Raw genomic sequence first — 16423 nt, 5'->3', positions numbered from 1 at the left:
AAAGTCTTTCCATCATACTAACATCTCCTCATCTCATCTTTCTTCCTCATCTCATTCTCCATCACCATGATCATGTCTTCTGATTCACCAAATCATCTTCATCTTGCATTCATGCATTCTTGCATCATCCTACACTGTCAATCAACTTTCTATAGCTTTCCACCTGGTTCAACCTTAGTCTAACATTTGTCTCATCATATTCGACCAAATACGGCCATTTTTGATGATTTCCCTCATGTTATGACATCTTTCCATCATTTTGGGCATGCACGCGCAGTTTCGGGTCATTTCGTCAGTTGCTATGGTTTTTTCTTCTTGTTGTCGATAAATTGACTTATCATATGCTTATCTTAGTCAATTTCTCGAGGGTTCACCCATATATATCATCCCTACTAGGGCATGTTGTGGCTTTCTCATCAGTTATTCTTTGATACAACGCTCTAAATCACATTGTATCAAAGAGGGGCAAAATGTAGATGCTCAAAAATGGTTCGCATCTAAAACCTCATCACTTCTTCATACTAATTTGTCCCATTTTCTCATTCTACTAACTTTGATCTTTTTGGCCAGACTGACCATATTTTGTCATTTATATCCCCTTTCACATCAATTTCATATCAACTCAGAATCATATCAAATCAACTCAGAATCATATGAAATCAACTCAGAATCATATCAAATCAAGTTGAAATCACCCCAAATCAACTCGAAATCACTCAAAATCAGTCCTAATCAACCTGAAACATATCAAACATCTCAAATCACTCATCATTTATCCGCTCCTCAGCATTGTTGTGGCTTTCAATGCCTTGGAAACCTATCTTATCAGTCTGACCTTAGTACTGTCATGGCTCTCAGTGCTAGGTTATTATATTATTCATGTCATTCAATATTTGATGTTGTTGAGGCTTTCAATGTCAGATCATGGCATTATCAACCATTTTAATAATATTGACAATGTCTGTCAGTGTTATTATGATCGAACCTTATCAATCAATTTCAATCCTGTAGCATTTACAATGTCAATTAAATGTTACATATCAATTCATTCATGTCATGTGTCCTTGGCATGTTATCAACTTCAATCAATTAATCTAATCATGGCTTTGATCTACTAGTCATCATCTTATTCCATATCCATCATCATTACATTTTCATCAAAGGATACTATCGCATTCATTTAATCAATTTGGCCAATCATCTGCTAATTTTCTCTATAGGATTAAATAACCCATAATTTAATTCTATTATTCCTTCTAATTATTCTTCCTGATTATCATCCTCAATTAATTAATTTTATTAATTAATTGATTCATTATCTGCAAACCATGGAAATTTACAATTTCCTAAGTTCCATTTTCCATCATTAATTCCTTTTTCTACTAATTCTTATTTTGTGGAATAAAAAGATTTTTAATTCAAATATTCCATAAAATATTTCATCATCATGACACTTGGATGTGACACCTCGTGGATTCTCCTTGGACACTTGGCTGAGATTTTTCATAATCAAATATTATTACCTCTTACGCATGTCCCTATTTTGCTTATTCGTCATAGATTCTTGGCTTTAAGTGGGTTGAGGAATCTTATGACGCGTCATAGATTCTCTTCCAAATTTGACTTGCATGTGTCATAGAATCTTTCAATTGGCATATTTTGTCATATGCGTCATAGAAATTATTATTACCTCTTACGCATGTCCCTATTTGGCTTATTCGTCATAGATTCTTGGCTTTAAGTGGGTTGAGGAATCTTATGACACATCATAGATTCTCTTCCAAATTTGACTCTCATGTGTCATAGAATCTTACTTTTGGCATATTCTGTCATATGCATCATAGGAATCTCTTGCCACATCGCATGTCTGTGGGTGAAAAATCCAATGCTCTCACCCTACATGAAAATTATAAAATGAACACTCTTTCTCTCATTTTGGGTCCTTGGATCTAGAATGCTTAAGTCTTGAATCCTTGAATCTTTGAGTTTTTGAGTCTTTACTAATTTGCATTTTGCATTCTCTCTCTCACATAAAATCACACTTCAAGTATTCTCATGGCATTATCACTATCATAGGCTTTTGCTTCAATTTTGTGTGCACTATAGGCAACTTTGGAGCTACAACCATTTGGAGAAGAAAGAAGGACATGAGAGCTACAAACGAAAAAGGGAGTTTTTGATTATGTTAGCTCTCTTTTTTTTAGTTTGGCTTTCATGGTAGACTAGTGGGTGCTAACGTATGATTATTGAGTTTGTGATTTTCTCATAGTATGTTATGCATTTTAGCCTATTTTTCTAGTCCTACAGGATGACCATAAGAAATGTTGATACCAAACTAGGATAGTAAAATTACTCACTTGTCCAAAAAAGAGGTGATAAGATAGAATTTTGCAAGAGGCATAAATCGACACTACCACAAAGGTGCTCACTAAATGGATGAATACCCTAACATATATAGATCAGGAGGATGATTTACCCAAGTTATATTGACTAAATTTGAATTTGTATAGAAGTGAATGGACAAGAGATTACTAAGACTCTCCAAGTGTGTTATCAAAGGATCCAAAGGTTTATCTTCTCAACAATGATTATTTCTATCTCATCAACTCCAAGAAAGGTCACTCGTGAAATCAAAGATTACTAGTTCAAGAGCTCAGAACATAAGAATCAAAAGTGGAAACAAGCTTCTAAAAATAGGGTAAGTGACCTGATCTGACCTAGATTGATCAAGGAAGACTGAAACTAATAGGATAGTGATGCAGGAGCATCCTAGGTTTCCTTGGAATCCTACACTTTTGTTCATTCTGCCAGTTGCTGTCGAGTAACCAGTTTCTAGTTGATGCCGAGTAACCAGTTTCTAGTTGATGCCGAGTAACCAATTTCTAGTTGATGCTGAGTGACCAATTTCCAGTTGATGTCGAGTGACCAGTTTCTAGTTGATGCTGAGTGACCAGTTTCCAATTGATGTCGAGTGACCAGTTTCTAGTTGGTATCGAGTGCCAGTTTCCAGTTGATGCTAAGTGATGCTAAGTGTCAGTTTTTAGTTGATGTCAAGTGCCAGTTTTTAGTGGATGTTGAGTGATGCCAAGTGCCAGTTTCCAGTTGATGCCGACTCATCCAGTGGGTGTCGAGTTGTCTGTGTCTGGTTCCTATTTGGGCCAACTTTGCTCACATTTAATTTTGGTATAGGTAGTTATATTTTCTAAGAGCTGACTTGTGGCTTCTCTAAGCTCTAGAATGTTTTGTAAGCCATTTTGGCAAGTATAAATAGAGTGCTTAGGCTTAGATTAAAGGGATATTTTGGGAGATTTTAGAAAGAGCAAGGTATGAGTCTGAAAATGCAAATTTGAAGCTGGATCGTGGATCTGGAAGTTGTATTCTATATCTAGCCGTAACCCAAAATGCCTTACAACTAGGCATGTATGTTGTTTACTTAATGAATTAAATAAAGATAACTTGTTCTCTCTCCTTGGTGTTGTATTTGTGTTGTGTTTTTTGCTGTGTTAACTCTTGCAGGGTGGTTTGGATAGCTGGGTGAGCCTTCGGCCCTAATTATTCCTCCTTTTGCCTAATTCAGGTTGTATGAGAGCTTGAGGTTCATCCTTATGGAGATTGGATCGTGTAGAACCCTGATTTAGATTTGGTTGTAGGGTGGCAGATCTGCGGATTTGACCTATAACTTGCAGAGGCTTATGATCTTATAGGAACATGATTTGTAATGATGGTTCGTAGTAGAGGAAATAATGTTGATAATGCTATATTGGATCAGTTCAGACAAATTGTAGCCAAATTAGATGCCATTGAGATAGCTCAGAGGAGAGGAACATATCTTGATGATGTAAGTGATGATGAAGTAGTAGCACCAAACCATAATCAAGAACCTTAAGAAGACCAAGATGAAGCAAGATTGTTGAGAGTATTGTCTAGAGAAAATTCAAAGCCTGTTATAGAAGTTGTTCCTTATGATGGAAAATTGGACACCAATGTCGTGTTGGATTGGATCTCTGATATGGAGAAGTTCTTTGAGTATGAAAATACTCTTGATAGTAGAAAGGTGAAGATTGCAGTCACTAGGTTGAAAGGTCATGCATCTCTATGGTGGGAGCATTTGCAAATTGATAGACAAAAGAGAGGAAAGGAGAAGATTAGAACTTAGCCAAAGATGGTGAACAAGGTAAAGAAAAAATTCCTTCCTACTGATTATCAAGTTAGCTTGTTGAGAAAGATGAAAATTTTGAAGCAAAAAGAAATGACAATGAAAGAGTATACTAAGGAATTCTATAGATTGAACATCAGATCTGGACATGTGGATGATGATGTTGAGAAAATTGCAAGGTACATTAATGGATTGAGATCTGGAATACAAGATGAAATAAATTTTGTGAAGCTGGAAAGTATAGAAGAATCATATCAATATGCCTTAAAAGCTTAAAAGATCTTGACAAAGAAGCATGAACAAAGATAGAGAGGTAGAGGTGGTAGATTCCAGAGAGGTAGAGGTAGATCTTATGGAGAAAGTGGCAGATCTGATAGTTCTGTGTAGGATAAAGGCAAATCTAAATGGAATAATGATGACAAAGGCAAGACCGAATGGAAAAGTGGTAATTCTTATCGAGGAGGCACTAGTTCTTATTGAGGAAGAGGTAATTCCTATTCTAGAGGTGGATTTCATGGTAATTGTTTTAGATGTGGAAAAGAAGGGCATAGATCCTTTGAATGTAGATCTTCTGAAGGTGGGCAGAATAATAGAAATGCTATGATTCAAGAAGATGATGAGGGTTCACCAAGTGTACCTGAGGCTAAAGAAAATTTGATAGTGAGAAGAACCTTATGTAATAAGGGAGGTGATGAAGAACCTGTTTTAAGGAGAAGTCTTTTCAAGACAAGATGTAAGATGGCTGGAAAATGTTGTAAAGTGATCATTGACAGTGGAATTTCTACAAATCTAGCATCAAATGAGTTGGTTACCAAGTTACAATTGCAGAGGCTAAAACATCCCAAACCTTATCATGTTTCATGGATCAAAGATGAGCATAAGATATTGGTAAGTGAGCAATGCCTTGTGAAGTTCAAAATTGGACATTACTTTAATGAATTTTTGTGTGATATTATGCCCATGGATTGTTGTCATATTTTTTTGGGTAGAACTTGGCAATATGATAGATATGTTGTACATGATGGAAGATTGAATCCATATACTCTGGGCAAATGGGAAGAAACAAACATTCTTGCCTTTGATCGAAAGTCCAAATGAGGTTAATTGTACTGCTATAAAAATTTGCATGGTTAATGGGAAACAATTTGAAAAGGAAGTGAAGAAGAATCAAGTTTGTTTAGCTATAATACCAAGAAATCTGAGTTTTGTCAATGGAGACTGAGTGCAAGAAAATAGTGTTAACAGAGTGCCAGTCAGTGGTGACCGAGTGACAGATGGTAGTATTGACCAAGTACCAAGAGAAATTGTAGAGTTGTTGAATGAGTATAAAGACATTATTGTTGAAGATATTCCTAATGGTTTACCTCTAGTAAGAAGTATAAGTCATTGTATGGATCTGATCCCTGGAGCTAGTTTTCCAAACAAAGCACCATATAGATTGACACCTACAGAGAATGAATAACTTAACAAACAAGTGCATGAGTTGTTGCAGAAAGGTTTGATTAGAGAAAGCTTGAGTCCATGTGATGGACTTGTTGCATTAGCACTTAAAAAGAATGGAGAATGGAGAATGTGTACTGATTCCAGAGCCATTAACAAGATAACAATGAAATATAAGTTTCCTATGCCAAGGATGGATGACATAATGGATTGTTTGAGTGGAGCAAAGTATTTTACCAAGATTAATTTCAAGAGTGGCTATCATCATATTAGAATTAGAGAAGGTGATGAATGGAAGACTGCTTTCAAGACAAAAGATGGTTTGTATGAATAGTTGGTTATGCCTTTTCGTTTGAATAATGCACCTAGTACATTCATGAGGTTGATGAATGAAGTTCTGATAAAGATTCTTGGGTAAGTTTGAGATTATTTATTTGGATGATATTCTGATATTCAGCAAGACTAAGGAAGAAGATCTTGAACATATTAGACAAGTATTACAGAGGTTGAAAGAGGAAAAGTTATTGATTAATATGAAAAAGTGTTCTTTTATGCAAGAGGAGATTGTGTATCTAGGATTTATGATTTCAGCTGATGGATTGAGGATGGATCCTAAGAAGGTTAACAAAATTTTGAAATGGCCTACACCTAAGAATGCGAGTGAGGTAAGATCACTTCATGGTTTGGCTAGTTTTTACAAAAAGTTTATAAAGAATTTTAGTGTTGTTTGTAATGCTATGACTGAAATAGAATTCAAGTGGACACATGGAGCTAATAAGAGTTTTGAGACTTTGAAACAAAAGGTTGTTGAATTACCTATATTGGCTTTACCTAATTTCAACAAAGTATTTCAGGTTGAATGTGATGCAAGTGGTAATGCAATAGGAGTTGTATTAATTCAAGAAGGTAAGCCAGTTGCTTTCTTTAGTGAAAAGTTGAATGATGCTAAAAGGAAATATTTTGTGTATGATCAAGAGTTTTATGCCATTATTCAAGCATTGAAGAAGTGGAGACATTATTTGATGCCTAAGGAGTTTGTGTTGTATACTAATCATAAAGCTTTACAATACTTGGGAAGTCAACATAAATTGAATCAGACATATGAAGTGGGTTGAGTATTTGTAGAGTTTTACATTTGTGATCAAGCATAAGAGTGGAGTTACTAACAAAGTTGTTGATGCATTAATTAGAAGACGTTCTTTGTTGACTGAAATGAAGGTTGAAGTTCTTTGTTTTGATGAAATGAAAGAATTGTATGATGTTTATCATAATTTCTCTGAGGCGTGGAGAGAGTGCAGAGCACCAAATCTGACAGATCACATAATGGACAGATTTTCTAACATAGCTCATTTTATACAATGTAAAAAGACATCAAATGCTGAGCATGTTGCTGAACTTTTCTTTAAAGAGATTGTAAGATTGCATGGATTACCAAGAAGCATTATTTCAGATAGAGATAGTAAGTTTGTTGGTTATTTTTGGAAGACTTTGTAGAAGAAGATGGGTACTAAATTGAAGTTTAGTCCTACATTCCATCCACAAACAAATGGATAGATAGAGGTTGTGAATAGAAGCTTGGGTAATTTACTGAGATGTTTAGTTAGGAATAAGCTGAGTAATTGGGAGATGGTATTGGCACAAGCTGAATTTTCATATAACAATTCTTTTAATAGGAGTACAGGGAAGACACCTTTTGAGATTGTTACCGAAATGCATCCTAGAGGTATATCAGATTTAAGAGATGTTGCTGGTGAAGAAAAGAAAAGCACTGCAGGAGAAGAATTTTCTGATTTTATGGAGTCTTTGCATAAGGAAGTGAAGTTGAGGTTGGAACAAAGCAATCATAAGTATAAGGAGAATGATGATCAGTCTAGAAAACACCATGATTTTCAAGTTGGTGATGAGGTGATGGTTCATCTAAAGAAAGGAAGATTCCTAGTTGGAACATATAGCAAGCTTGATGAGTCTAAAAAATGCCTTTATTTGTTATGTTCAAGATACTTTGTGATACTCCGATTAGCCTTGTTTTAACACTTATAAGCCTAAGTTTGATAAACCTTTGATGATTTATGGCGTAGAAAAACTATGTCATCTTTTGCTTAAATTATATCTAATATGCAGTATTTCATATAAATATCCAAATGTGCATTTTTATGCTTGAATTTAGTTTGATGGATGTTTATTTGCAAATATGTCTTATTCATAACTAACCTGATGATAAGGATTAACGGATGAGCGGAAGAATCTAGAAGTTGGTTGCCGACAGCATTCAAGGAGAAATGAGCATCAAGGAACAACCACGAAAAGGAAGTTATAACCACTCCAAGAAACATGGCAGTGAATAAGGAGGAGCTTTTACGAGCCATAACCTTCTCTAAATTTATGTTGTAACAAGCGGATGCTGAGACTTCATTGCTCCCTCCTCAATTCCTTTATCCTTCCTTTCCGCTTTCAGTTGTTCTCCTATATTCTCTCCTAGAGACTTAACTTAGGATAGTTACTTTTCTGTTATGTAATAAAGAGTAGATTCCCTATATATGTCGAGATCGACTCTTGTGTGTGAAGTTTTATTTTTTTGATAATTTTTATCGAGTAAGAGAGAACACTAATTCATAGTTTGTTGCAGTTGTGTTTTACAATTCTAAATCATGTAATGACTGATTAATGAAATGAATTAGTTCTCTTTAGCTTCTATCCTGCGTTGGTAGATTAGAGAAGCCAAGTGAGGGGGCCCACTTGGAAGGTGGATTAGATTAGGATAGAATAGATTCATTTTACTAGCATTAGCAATATTTTAAGTAAGACGTAGCTAGTTAATTCCTTCCTGTAGCATCTGCGAGAACAGTCTAGTGGATGAGTCAAGATGGAATCTCTGTTATCTTGTCATTGTGTTTTCAACATTCATAGATTCAGTATTTTCCTTTCCATAGCAGTAGTGTAGTTTCCTTCCTTTGCATTTTTACTTTCCTGCAGCACAAGCATAATGACTCATCAAGGTACCTAGTGCATATACTATGCCAACCATTTCAATTATACGTCCTTGGGTTGACAATCTAAATGCACCTCATGGTAGAGGAAAAGTAGTCCTTAGCTTGAATAGATTATTCCTAAGCCAGGCCTAGCGCATGACTATGGAACACCTATTGTGAGGCGGTTCATTTTTGGCATCGTTGCCAGGGATGGTGTCAAGCTAGGAGCATTTTTGAGTCATAGTTTTTAGATTAAGTTCTTTTTACTAGTGTGAAAATTTTAGATGCATGCATTGAAGAGGAAGACGATGAGATGAATATGGAAGATTTCATCCACAAGGATCTGTTAATTTGAATGAAGAAGTTGAAGAAAAGTTGAGTTGCCCTTTGAAGACGTAAGTCTTGTTTTCCCCACAGTATCATCATCAAGAGTTGAATCCTTAGATATATCCGATCTCCAACCTTTCACTGAAATAGTGATCAGTATTCTTGATAACACTACCTTGAATCCACCAGTTGTTAATCATCCAGTGCCTAACATTCCTTTTCAGCAGCAACCTCATAATCCAGTCCCACTAGTCATGGCACAACCCACTTTTCCATTTCCACTTCCAAGTCTCATAACCAATGCCAATCTCAAGAATATACCTCCCACTGCTCTCTCGAAGTTCTATGGCCTTGCAACTAAAGACCTTGATACCTTCTTGTTTGATTTCGACATCCTTTTTTGTAGTTTCAACTACAACACTGATGCCCATAAGCTTAAATTATTTCCAGCCACATTGAAAGAATCAGCTTTACGATGGTTCATGGGCTTAGGAGCCAATGCAGTTGTGAATTGGGATGAAATGCTAGCCTTGTTTTTGAAAAAATATAAAGAATATTGCAAAGCATCTAGCACAAGAGGAGATGATACCTTTAGGATATCACAGAAGGAGGAAGAGACATTAGAAGACTATGTTTCTCGATTTTTATATACACTATAAAAGAATCCTCAGCACACATTATCTGAAGATTCCCAAAAACTAGTCTTTCTAAGAGGAGTGAATGAAGACCGTTTGGAAGCATTAGACCTAATGGCCAGTGGAGATGTATATCAAGCTCAATGGGATGACCTCAAAAAGATATGTCAGAACTACTCAAGGTCAACCATGAAGAAAGGTCGAGGACCCTATTCTATGGTTACAAAAGGAATTAGTCAAGGCATTTCAAAACTTGAAATATCCAATTTGTTGTCAGATTTCAAACAAGACATCATTAATGATGTTGCTACATAGTTGGATACAATGACTGCAAAGAAGAAGAAAGCAAAGGCTGAGTTACAACTAGCTGAGTACTGTCCTCATTGCCGAAAGAAAAAGAAGGATTGCCACTGTAAATTGGTTGCAAGCATGGAGAACTAGCATCTTCCAACTGAATATGTAAAGATAGATGGGGATGATGAGCAAGTATTCTTTGTTTCTCAACGCCGACCATGGGCTCAACGTCAAGGTATGCCTCAAGACCCCTTGTAAAATTCAAATTCATATGGTAATCAATGGCAAAACCACAATAACCAAGGTCCTCCACAAAACCAACCCAATTGGAATAATGCTGGGAAAAATAACCCACAACAGTCTCAATGGTCTCAAAATTTCCAACAGCGTTGGCCTAACCAGCAGAATAACCAATGGCCCCAGAACCAGCAGAACTAATGGCAACCACCCCAAGGGAATTGGTAATCTCCAAACCAATGGAATTGGAAATCTCCAAACCAATGGAAGGGATCTCAACAATGGCCTAACCAAAATACTAGTGCTCCACAAGTACCCCCTCCGGCTCAACAACCTACTTTAATGCCACCACCTGCAAATAGTGGACCTCAAAAGAAAACACAACTACCTGCATAGCCTTAGCCAAATCCAAATAGCCAACCACATAAGCCCATGTATAGTGTTGACACCCAGCAGTACCCTGCTTATGCCCTAGATGTCGCAGATATACATTTGAGATCTGGAACAACCTTACCAGCACCAAAGCCACCTCTTATGACTGAAGTATCAAACTCTCCTGCAGCATCAAAACCTTTGGTTGATGAGCCTGTTGACCCAACTAATGTTACCATACCAATACCAGTTCAACCAGCAGTAGAGCCTCCTTTTCCAGACCAATTAATACAAAAGAAACCTGAACAAAGCAAGGAACAACCCTTTGACATTGTTAATCAGTTGAAGAATATGCATGTCCAAATACCTTTGTTTCAAGCTATTAAGGACATTCCTGCTTATGGAAAAGCTATAAGGGAAGCTTGTCTAAAGAAACCTCGAAGGAAGAAGAAGGATCCTACCACAGTTCATGTTGTTGGACACTTAGCTGATATCATGTTAGGAAGAGTGATTTCACTAAAATATTCTGACCCAGGGAGTCCAGTAGTAAGTGTCAGCATAAATGGTCAATTTGTTAAAAATGCCTTAATAGATTTGGGAGCTGCTATAAATTTGATGACCAAAGAAACCATGAAGAAGTTACAAATAGAAGGATTAAGGCCCACACCAACTATTCTACAGTTTGCAGATAGTTCCACTGTCATTCCTGATGGAATGATAGAAAATATTGTTGTGACCTTAGATTCCCTAGAATATCTTGCGGACTTCATGATTTTGTCCCCTAAAGTAAACCCATATGGCTATCATATCATTCTAGGTAGACCATGGTTGGCCACAGCTGATGCAAACATAAATTGCAGATCAGGGAATATGACCATATCAAATGGCCAAGCAACCAAGCAGTTTGATCTATATCCTCCTGCACAATCATTACCAAATTTGAGTACATCTTTTTGGCCAGATTTAGGAGATGAAGAAGAAGAGATAAATTTCATAGTACAAATTATGATGTTACATAGGCAATCTTTTCTAAAGTTGCAAGAAGAAGATTTAGTAATCTAGAGCATCCTTACCAACACTTGTGTGGTAGGAAAAGATGTGTCTGAAAGCTCTATATTAGAATTGATTACATATGAGGAGTGTGATACAAGTTGTACTTTACTTAAGGAACCTAAAAATCTTTGTTCACTACTTCCCTGTGAATTAGAATGAAGCCCAATCTCTGAAATTGCTATGGTAGAATCCACTATTCCTGTTGAACTGAGTAAAGGCCATAAACTACATGTTAACCCCAAATTGACATCTGTACAGATGGAACAATTAAAAGAATTGCTTCAGAAGCATGAGAAGACTTTTGCTTGGGATTATGGTGATATGAAAGGATTAAGCCCTACACTTTGTACCCATAGGATATACCTAAGAAAGCAGGAAAATGGAGAATTTGTGTAGATTATAGGGAGTTAAATAAGGCTACTAAAAAGGATCATTTTCCTTTGCCCTTCATAGATCAAGTTTTGGATACACTAGCTGGAAAGAAGTACTTCTCCTTTTTAGATGGATACAGTGGCTATAATCAAATCAGTATTGCTCTTGAAGACCAAGACAAAACTACATTTACCTGTCCATGGGGTACTTTTGCATACTCTGTTTTACCATTTGGTCTTTGTAACGCTCCTACAACATTTCAATGGGCTGTAATTAGTATTTTTGCTGATATATCACATGATTGTATGGAAATCTATATGGATGACTTTACAACATTTGGAGTTACTTTTGAAGAAGCAATGATAAATCTTGAAAAAAATTTGGTAAGATATCAAGAACATAATTTGGCACTAAATAGTGAAAAGTGTTTCATGCTTATGCAAGAGGGTGTGGTACTTGGTGATTTCATATCTACTGTAGGTATACAAGTAGACCCAGCTAAAATTGAGGTAATTCAAACATTACCCATACCGACTAAATTAAAAGATATTAGATCTTTTCTGGGACATGCTGGATATTACAGGCATTTTATAAAAGACTTCAGTAAAATAGCCAGTCCCTTGTACAAGTTGCTCACCAAAGAAGCTAAATTCAATTGGACACCTGAGTGTGATAAAGCTTTCCTGCAGCTTAAGCAACTTTTGACCACAGCCCCAATTTTACAAGGCCCTGATTGGAACCTACCTTTTCACATATATACAGATGCTTCTGATTATGCCATAGGTGTAGTTTTAGCACAGAAACACTCAAATCTTGAAAATGTCATTTATTATATCAGTAAGAGTCTTCATGGCCCAGAATTGAATTACACAGTGACTGAAAAAGAATTGTTAGCAGTAGTCTATGCTCTAAATAAATTTTGGCATTACATCATAGGTTATCCTATCTATGTTCATACTGATCATGCAGCAATCAAATATCTCATGAAAAAACCTGCTATAACTGGTAGGTTAGCAAGATGGTTACTATTGCTACAAGAATTTGACATAACCATAGTGGATAAGCTTGGAAAAATAAATTTCGTAGCTAATTATTTGTCAAGAATCAATCATCATGATACTGATACTACTCTGGTAGATGATGCATTTTTAGATGAACATTTGTTTCACATTGTTGTTAAAGTTCCATGGTATGCAGATATTGCTAACTATATTGCAGCTAATAAGACACTAGCGCATTTTTCTTATAAGGAGAGAAAGCTGCTCATATAGAAAAGCTCATGGATAGACAATTTTCTGTTCTATACTGGACCTGATCAAGTTAAGTGTAGATGTGTAAGAGAAGATGAGACATATGATATTTTGCATGTATGTCATAATGAGCCCTGCGGAGGACATTTTGCAGCCAAAAGAACAAATTTCAAAATCTTAGCCACTGGTTACTATTGGCCTACCCTTCATAAAGATGCAATCAATTATACAAGGAAGTGTGACCAATGCCAAAGAATGGGTCACCCAACCAAAACAGATGAAATGCCTCTGAATCCTCAAGTGGTGTTAACACCATTTGACAAATGGGGAATGGACTTCATCGGTTTTATTGATCCTCCATCCAATGGGAAGTCTTATATTCTGGTTCGTACTGACTACCTAACCAAATGGGTTGAGGTTAAGGCTATGAAGCATGCCCGTGATGAAAAAGTTGTCGAATTCTTGTATGAAGAGATTTTTACATGCTATGGAGTTCCTAAAGAATTGGTTACTGATCAAGGCACACAATTTACTTCCAACCTGATTTCAGAGTTGATGAAACAGTATAACATCAGGCATCGCAGATCCAGTCCTTATCATCCACAAGCCAATGGACAAGCAGAAGTTACCAACCGTGAGCTGGAAAATATTCTAACTAAAACAGTCCATTTGCATCATCGAGATTGGACTAGCCGGTTACAAGAAGTTGTTTGGGCTTATAGAACAACTTGGAAAACCACTACCGGATTCACACCATTTGAGCTTTTGTATGGGAAAGTGGCAATGCTTCCAATTGAATTTGAACATAAGACTTTAAGAATAGCCTTGACCTTAGATATTGATCTTCCTATACCATAAAGAGAATGCCTCCTGCATCTTAATTCTTTGGATGAAATGCGCAAGACCGCTTTAGAACACATTGAACTGGTGCAAAAATAGAGAAAACACTGGCATGATTCTTATATCCTCAAAAAATAGTTCAAAGCTGGTGACTGGGCATTATTGTATGATTCCCACTTTAAGGATATGCCAGGGAAGCTGCAGACACGATGGTTAGGACCATATCAAATCATCCATGTCTTTGACAATGGAACAGTTCAACTAACCACAATTGATGATGTGCCTTTCAAAATGCTAATCAACGGTCATCGACTTAAGCTTTACAAACAACCTCAAACAAAAGTCGAATTCATGCAACAGTTCAAATGATCGGATCCAACAACAACTCAAGTATCTCTTCCTGCAGCAGAAGGTGAAAACCTTCTGCCTGCTCCTCTTCAACATTAATTCTAATTTGTATGTCCATAATAATAACTTTATGTTCACATAAAGTCCATTTTCTTTTCATGATATTTCTTTCCATTCATATCTTAATCTTCCATCCACCCACTCCACTCCATTTCTTAATCTTCCATCCACTCACTTTCTACATAATTAAGTTTTTGTGTTTTCAATCAAATCTGCACATGTTGATGGATGTTGTCGTTTACATTATTTTTGCCACCTTTTTTTTGGAACATGTGACAATCCACTTGGCAGGTATAAACATTTTCAAACTATTATTCATTTATAAGTTTTCATATTTTGTTAATTATATATAATACTGCATAGTCTTTATAATTACAGCATATCCAGTCCCTCGCCCATACTAGTCTGACAAGTGAGGACACTTGTCATAAAATTAGCAGGGGGCAGGGGAGTGTCGTACTATCCAATGACATGCTTGATTAACTGTGATGATTTTCTAAAACCTTGGAATTTCCTTTTATTAATGAGAACTTTTTGCCATAAGTATGCCATGTCGAGTGTTGTACTCCCACTTTCTGAATGAATTTTGTTTTTTTTTCCTTGTTCGTGCCAAATTTTTTGTGCTAAGCCATGATGTGACCTATTTTTTAAAATTTGGCATTTGAACCATGTTTCTGGATGATTCCCACGCAAATTCATGATTTACTTTTACCTAAAGTTTAATTATGGCACATAACAATTGGTTATGGAAATTAATGTCCCCAAAAAGAAGCGATGAAGCGTCTGAGAAATAACGCAGAGTCTTGAAGTTTGCATTCAGAAAGGGAGAGAGAAACGGAGTAGTAGAAGAAGTATCAAGAAATTGGAGGAGGTTTACAGAGAAGAGAGCCGGTTGAGCACATTTTGTTGCTCTCTGACATAGAAGTAGTAAGAAGATTCAATGCATACGGGTGGTTAGGTTATTGTTTGAATTTAACAGCATATGATGAAGAAGCCGCTATAGAATTCACCAGGACATTTGATGAAGGTGAAGCTTCTGTGTGGGGTTTGACAGTAATTGCAATAGAAGAACAAATTGCAAAAGTAACAAGGTTACCTTCTGTTGGAGAGCATTATCTGAGCTCGCATGATGCTAGGTCAGCAAGGGCCCAGTTCACTACCCCACATGACCCTCAATTGGATGTTACAAAGCAGGGGTGCAAGAGATTGTCTTTGCCGCCTCCATACCCTGAGCTAGCAATATATGTCATCAGGTATTTTACTTGTGAAGACAGATTTTCTCACTTACATGCACACCATTTTAAGTTGCTTAGTTGTATAAGGCACAATATTACCATGAATCTTCTAAATTTTCAATATAATATACTCTTTATTAGTGCGGAAGAGACTCAAAAAGGGAAAGATAATTCTGTCACTCACCATGCTTTGATTAAGTTGTTAATAGAAAGGTCTCTTAGGGATGTATCCCCTTTGACATGGGATGACTTTGTGAAATTTAAAACCCTACAACCTCAAGTTGAGCCTAGTGAATGGCAAGGTGAGGAAAATGTAGTTCCTAGTAGTGAGCCTACATAACAAAATATTGAAGGAGCTAAAACAAAAAACACACAAGGGATTGAACCGAAATCTGCTCCCATTCAAGAGAATGTGCCTCCACCTGAGTAGGATATCCCTAAACCCACTACTAGTAAAGCTAAAAGGAAACAAAAGTCACTAGAAGAAATCGTTGCTCAACAAAAACCTAGTCCTGTAATTAAGCAACAGAAAAAAACAAAGAAGGTTCCTGCAGCAACTAATCCTGCAGCAATGATACCAAAACAGAAAAGTAGGAAAAAGATAATAGTACAAGAAGGGACTCCTTTGGAAAGAAGCCCTAGAATGAGAGGGCAAATTTTTAAAGATCCTATATTGTGTAAAGCACCTACTCTAGAGTCTCCTGTGCAGATAATTTTTGACCATTCTCCCCTTCACACTGAGATGACAGAAGCTTTTGGTAATCCTCCTGCAGCATGTGAGCAAGAAATTAATGAAACCTTCATGGATTTACCAAGTGTTTCAAGCCATGAGAAT

The sequence above is a fragment of the Cupressus sempervirens genome, chromosome 1 (assembly GCF_028749045.1).
Source record: "Cupressus sempervirens isolate cs-2001-9-10 chromosome 1, ASM2874904v1, whole genome shotgun sequence".
In the NCBI taxonomy this organism is placed as follows: Eukaryota; Viridiplantae; Streptophyta; class Pinopsida; order Cupressales; family Cupressaceae; genus Cupressus; species Cupressus sempervirens.
This window is presented reverse-complemented; position numbering follows the sequence as displayed.